The sequence below is a fragment of the Castanea sativa genome, chromosome 3 (genome assembly GCF_040712315.1).
Source record: "Castanea sativa cultivar Marrone di Chiusa Pesio chromosome 3, ASM4071231v1".
NCBI lineage: Eukaryota > Viridiplantae > Streptophyta > Magnoliopsida > Fagales > Fagaceae > Castanea > Castanea sativa.
In genome coordinates, this window is record NC_134015.1 from 22630512 (window position 1) to 22637982 (window position 7471).

Below are 7471 nucleotides of genomic sequence, written 5' to 3' on the forward strand. Positions count from 1 at the left end.
CTTTCTCACAAACTTTCTAGCAAAATACCCCATGTCTGAAACTAATTAGGGAACTGTCTCTGTTTTGAAACTCGATTTTCTAAAAATCAAGTTTCAAACGTATAACTCGATTTTTGGAACATCGAGTTATAGCGAACGAGGACATAGAATTTTTTTTTTTTTTTGGAACTCGAGTTCCATGTAAAGTACTCGAGTTCTATGTTAAAAAAATTAATTAATTTTCAATTCGCTATAACTCAATTGTCCAAAAATCGAGTTTTAAATTGAAACTCGATTTTTAGAAAATCGAGTTTCAAAACAGGAGCATTTCCCTAAATAGTTTGAAAAATTAGGCATTTTGCTGGAAATTGTTTTTAAACAAAAAGGGCAAAAACCCATTTTCTCATTTCATCCTCACATTGTGCAGTTTCAACATCACATGTGACAACTCTTTTATCACATTTGGTGATTCCTTTTTTTTCACATTTGACAGTTTCATCCTCACATTGTGCAATTCTAACATCACATGTAACAGTTCTTTTGTCACATTTTGTCATATTTGGTGGTCCCTTATTTTTTTCTCATATTTGATGGTTTCATCCTCACATTGTGCAGTTCTAACATCACATTTGACATTACTTTTGTCATATTTGGTGGTTCCCTTATTTTTTTTCTCACATTTGACAATTCCATCCTCACATTGTGCAGTTTCAATATCACATGACAATACTTTTGTCACATTTGGTAATTCCCTTATTTTTTTCTCACATTTGACGGATTCATCCTCACATTGTGTAGTTCCAACATCACATTTGACAGTAATTTTGTCACATTTGGTGGTTCCCTATTTTTTTTCTCACATTTGATGATTTCAACCTCACATTGTGCAGTTTCAACATCACATTTGACAGTATTTTTGTCACATTTAGTGGTTCCCTTATTTTTTTTCTCACATTTGACAATTCCACCATCCTCACATTGTGCAGTTTTAAAATCACATGTGACTGTACTTTTGTCACATTAGGTGATTCTTTTTTTTTTTTCTCACATTTGACGGTTTCGTCCTCACATTGTGTAGTACCAACATCACATGTGACTGTACTCTTCTCACATTCAGTGATTCCTTTTTTTTTCCTCAGATTTGATGGTTCAATTTTCACATTCGACGATACGAGCATAACATTTGACAATACTTTTGTCACATATGGTAGTTCCCTTTTTTTTTTCTCACATTAGATAGTACAAACGTCAAATCTGATTATACTTTTGTCACATTCGGTGACATCCTATTTTTTTCTCACATTTGACAATTTCATTGTCACATTGGGCTGTACCAACATCATATGTGATCGTACTTTTGTCACATTCAATGGTTTTTTTTTTTTACTCACATTTGACAATTCTATCGTCATATTAAACCATACCAATATTACATATGGGCGTAACCAGCCCAACCCCATCGAATTATCTAATAATCGACGAATATATATATATATATAACAAAATTACTCCTAAAATATCTAAAATTTATTAAATACCCTTTAAAATACTAAAATTACCAAAACACATCCTAACACTCAAAAATTACCAAAATAGACGCAAAACTCTCAAAAATTATTGGGTATCCTTAAAACCTAAAAAATAATTGAAATGACCCTAAAACCTAAAAAAGACTAAAATACCCTCTAAACCTTAAAAAAAATTGAAATACTCTTAGATACTAAAAAATCGACCTAAATGACCATGAAACCTAAAAAATGACCATAATGCCCCCGAAACCTAGAAACTTACCGAAATACCTTTGAAACCTAAAAAATGGCCAAAGGACCCTTGAAATCTAAAAATGACCAAAATACCTTCTAAAACCTTTATTTGCAAGACCAAAATGATAATAAAAATTTGGACAATGTTTAACTACAAAATTAGTTGTAGCTTTAGACTACGAAATTGGTTGTAACCTTACTCAATATATTTTTATTGGAAATGAATTTTAACAAATCCACCATTGGATTACATCTTATTCTTATATCCTGCATGCTTGCAAAATTTCAAGAAAATTAAAGATCAACAGCTATGTCATCAATAAATTGTTGAAGTTGCAACTTTTTGCAGTTTAAAATTATGAATAAAATATAAGCTTATAGATTATATAGTAAATAATATTCAATTGACACAAAACTTGGCATGTGTGTTAAATTTTTAAAATATGTAGTAATTTTTATTTTATTGAGTAAGGTTTTTATAGTTAAACTTTGTTCTACAAATTTTATACATCCACTTTATTTGCTTGATTTGAAACCCATTGATTTTAAAATTAATAAATTCAAAAAGCCTTGATTTGAAATTCATTGATTTTCAAATTCCTTGTTTGGGTCTTTTTATACAATGAAGGATTTGAAATTCCATTATTTGGATACCTAGATTTGGATTTAGATATGGATTTAAGATCAATAAAATATTTTTCCAATTATTATTTTTCTTAAACCTTCTACATTTCAATTTTAGTAACATTTTTTAATAAATAAATGAGCTAATAAAAAAGCGATTGATAATCCAATTGACAAGATGATTACTAAAAATCATTCATCATAGCCAACTAAATTTTTTCTTCTTTTGCCAACTATTGGTAACTAAAATGTTCAATATCAACATAAAGAGAGAACCCAAATGCATGAGTTTTTTCTCAACATCTAAAATCTCAAACTAAAAAATTGTTTCAAAGTTCTGAACAGCTAAAAAGTTGTATTTCAAGAGAGAAGATAAAATATCCAAAATGTGTTTTTTACACAAAATTCAAAACAAAGAAGCCATTAATAGACAAATTGACAAGATAATGATTAAATATCTTCCATCATAGCCAACTAAAAAAATGTCTCACCAACTCTGGCCAACTAAAATATTTTAAAGAGAGAGAGAGAGAGAGGGTACCCAAAATGCATGGTTTTTTTTTTAACAACATTAAGAATCTCAAATTAAAAAATTGTTTCAAAGTGGATCTTTTCTACTCTTTTTTCTTTGGCAAGGCTCAATTGCATAATTTATTGATACTAAATGTTGACGTGTTGTTGTGCAATAGGAGAATTCATCACTTTTTTCCTTCCTCAGTCATAACTTCAATTGCATCATCCATATATTTTACACCAACTCTAGGAGCTCTATTCCTCCCACACAAGATCTCAATGTCCTCCAATTGTCAATAAGTTTGTTTTTATAAGCACATGCTTTTGTATTTTTCTAAGGAGAAAAAAAAAAAAAAAGAAGCAATGAGTTAACTCAAATAAAATAAATTGGACAATAAAACAAAGGAAATGGGGAAAAAAGCAGGACATTATGTGATGATTCCATAAGTGATAAATTTATGTAGAAATGAAAGGCATTATGTATCTAAATATTTTCTCAAAGTAATCTTTAAACATGGACAAAACTTGTTATAGCTTGAAAACTGCAATACCAGGAAGTAGTTAGCACACGGTCATATAGTTGAGTTAGCCCTGGGAAGTAATTCAGTAGAACAAACATCACATATTACCCCTCTTGGCCATTTATTTTAAAATATTTTAAATTTTAAATTTCATATTTTGCACAATTGATACATAAACTAATGTAATTTTTTACTTTATTTTATTTTTTGCATTGATTGGGCAAATTTTGGGTGTTATAATATTTTTGCTCTCTGGATCTGAATGCTCTATGAAATCATTTTTCCACAAGTTTATATACGAAAGGATAAATAATTCATGAGTTCTATTTGTATATGCCATAGATGGTCCAACGAAAACATACCACCTACTTGCACTTGGAGCTAAATCCTAAATATAGTGTTTTTTACCTCATAATAACAATAACTTGAAATGATATACAACCCAATTTCATGTACTACAAACAAGTCTCTTATTGTAAAGTATCTAAAGGAAGCTGAAAAACTACAAAGAAATCCATTATAAGTATCTTCACTTCTACTTACTCTGCTACTTGCTCATCATAAGAAGGAAAAAATTCATTTACAAAGAAATCCACTACAATGTATTTCTTCACATCTATATTTGAATACCATCATGGCAATAATTGAAAAAAGGACCATCATGTAGATCTTACAATTGGTCTACATGTCTGGATTTTTCATTCCTAAGTTCTCAACATGGCAACTTCTGACTTGTAGGAATTTATTATTGTCCCTTTTGCAGCTCAAGTGGTAACTAAAGTATTTGCATTTACATGGTATAACTATCAACACTTAGAAAAATGAGATGCTCATAAGAGTACACCCCGTTGCATAGAGAATTTTGGTAGTTTTCTGTACATCAAAGGGGAATGTATCAAATAAAGCATATAATAAAGACATTATGACTAAAGTGATAAACACAAAAGGAACACAAGAGTTATAAATAAATCAATATCCTTAAAATTTATAAAAGAATATTGATAAGTTTTTGATAAGGTCCAACTCAAAGATTCACGCCTTTTGACAGCAAGTTTTTTTCCAACTAATTTGTTAATTTATTTTTTTGATAAGTAATTTTATTAAAAAGTTCAACTACTTTATTATGTAGTTTCTTTTATAGGTAAGTTCTACACACGCCTCTAAAGAGCACCAAGTCAAGCACATCTGTGCTACACCATATTTCCAAAGGTCACAAGTTTAGCATATTGTAACTAAAAGGCTACTACAATGGTTTATAAAAAAAAAATTTGTGATCCACGGTGGCGTTTCACCATAAAAGTTAACAATAAATTCTTGCTCTCCAAATTAGTGAGTTAACCATTGTCCTTCCTAAAGATCAAATATTTACAATATTTTAATAGTTGCAAGTCAAAACTATAACAGCCTAAATCTAAGAGTTAGCCATAGAGTACCAGGGCCATTAAGGTCAAAGCAAGTTTTAACGCTTTGCATAATGAAAGTACCATTGAGAACTTCAAGAAATGAAGAAAGGCATCAACTTTTGGAGGTACAATCAAATTAATCATGTCAATCAGGTTTAAGAAAAAAATTTCATGTATCAAGCATTTTCATGTTAATAAATAACAAAAAAAGAAAAGTAACAACAATAAATGAAGACACAATTTGATGTATCTTATTTATACCTTTAAACTTATGAACCAGATCAATACCGTCAACAACCCGAATTCGTGAATCTGCAGATGTGATGAGAACTTTTGATGAACTACCTGGAGCAAACTGTTTAGATAAACTGATCAGCAACTGAAAAGTATCAACCAAACTTGTCTCTCAAAGTAAGCATACACACCATCTTTCCAAGTGAGCTGAACAAGGAGAGAGTAAAATAGAAAGAAATCGGCAAGCTAATTGTAGTTGAATTTATAATAATCTCATAAAAAGCACAAGATGGTAGAGCCACCAGATTACCTGGAAACCAGAGATTTTCTTGTGATGAGATTTCTTCTTCTTGTTCTGCAAATTGATTTGGCTTTTTTGTTTCAACTTATTCTCTGAAAGTATGATCAGATAAAGAAGTTATTAACAGTTAGTGCACAAAAAACTTGACTAAACCAACCATGCACACACAAAGAGCTTTCTAAACTAGTACTAGATGTATTGTATAAATAGCAACTCCCCTTATGTGAATCAACTAGTGCACCCTTCAGAAACCAACAAATTTCTTGAGTCAATTGAAGAATTTTATTTTATATAACTTGAACTTTAGTCTTTGATATCAATAGTATTCATGATACCAATTTAGTGTAGAAGTCACCTTACTGTATTGGCAAACAGAGCAACTATTACTACCATTTAATGAGAAGCGAATCTCATGGACATAAACCTCAAGAGTTCTTTTGCATTATGCATAACTGTCCTCATATTATGAAGTCCTAGATGAAAATTACAGTGCAAACATTGTTGTACCCATCAATATCATATTTGTTGCAAAAATGCAAACTATTTAAGTTCTCTGCTTTTATAAATTACTACATCATTTTTTTCTTTTCTTTTTTTGTGCTGAATTACTACGTCTATTGGGATAGCTTGTTTCAATTTTTTTATGGAAGAAAGATGTTGTAAGTCTCTAGAATTATTACTACTTTCATACGAAGGTTCCATAAGTTCTTATTTTGACTGTTTATTATCATTTTCAAGGGTTTACATGTGGAAACTATGATGATGATGATGATGATGATGATGATGATAGTTATCATGATAGTTTCCACTTGTAGACTTTTGGACCAATCAAGGCTATTTCTCTAAAAAGACACTAAGAACATGAGTTAATCATTAACATAGAATACTAGACATGATTTTCTTTCTTTTCTAGATTAATTAAGACATTATCCTCAGGCTCAAATGCAAAGCTCGGCCAAGCATAGCTATTGCCATGACATGAAGCTAACCGAATCCAAACACATCAAAAACATTACAATTGTCTATTAAATAACTAAGGAAAGGAAACATTATGCTCAGAGGAAAAAATAAATAAATGAATAAACAAAAGCCCTTTTTGGCATTTTTACAAACATGTATACATGCATAATAAGCACTCTTATAAAAAAAATTTAAAAAAAAAATAAAACTCAAACTTTAAATGAAAAAAATCCTCCATCCTGAATCCTATTTACTAACTCAATCACAATTCAACATTATCTTCTCACATCATAAAATCCAATAAAATCAAAAGAAGAAAGAGAGGAAATGAACCTTATGGCATGTACATGTCAAATATCAATTACATGGCATAAATTTCTATTATTAATTGAATTGAAAAAACCAAAGAAATTTTTTTTCTCAAACAGATACATGACCTACAAAGAATTAAAGAACCCATATTTTGCCAATCTAGAGGTAGGGATCTAGACTATGAAATACCAACTTGAGGATGGTTGGTTAGCCCGTTAGAGTCGGAAATTTCTTCTACTGGATATGGATTTGTTTTCTTGAAGAACAAATTTTTTTTGCCATAAAAATCACTGCTTGATCTCAGGTACTACGATTTCTCCCCACTCAATAGGGCAAGAAACGACAGAATCGTATTGTAGAGACAAATTACCTGCAACAACCTATTTCTATCTTCAAGCTGCTTCTGATTTGCTGATCGAAAACGTTCTTAAAATTTTGTAGCTTTTTTTTAGATTATATACAATGACCTACTTTACCAATAACCGGTTTCCATTATAATTATGTGAATGGCCAAGATTGAAACAATTATAAATTAATGGTTAGGATTGGGGATGGTACAGTAGAATCGCGTTATGTTATAGTTATTGATTTTTGATAATTTTGATATTTTGCAAACATGTAAGATATAATAAGAATCTAATCGAAAGATGAAATTGTGTGTGCATGTATATATATAATAGAAAATTATTTTATGGTGCAACAGTAACAAATATTATACTATGTGTAATTTGAACAACCATTGTTTTACATGATGTTTGGTAAAAGTTGAGTGATTTGAATAGTAATGCTTCAACAAATGTGTTATACCCACAACAATTGCCTCATCAAGGCCCCGGTAGTACACACATCGACACCAGGTGT

General features: G+C 30.2%; 1 long non-coding RNA gene across 3 annotated transcripts; it reads right to left on the minus strand.

Annotated features, from left to right (window-relative positions):
* Nucleotides 1–3851: 3851 nt before the first annotated feature.
* LOC142627569 (uncharacterized) lies at nt 3852–7094 on the minus strand. 3 transcript variants are annotated; one of them, XR_012842880.1, is made up of 4 exons: nt 6981–7094; nt 5348–5430; nt 5065–5158; nt 3852–4273 (listed from the first exon to the last, which is right to left on the minus strand). It is a non-coding gene; the product is annotated as an uncharacterized LOC142627569 (long non-coding RNA). The 3 variants fall into 3 exon arrangements; XR_012842881.1 differs by having other exon boundaries at nt 3921–4273; nt 6804–7039; XR_012842882.1 differs by lacking the exon at nt 6981–7094 and adding an exon at nt 6800–6936 and having other exon boundaries at nt 3921–4273.
* Between the last annotated feature and the right edge of the window lie 377 nt (nt 7095–7471).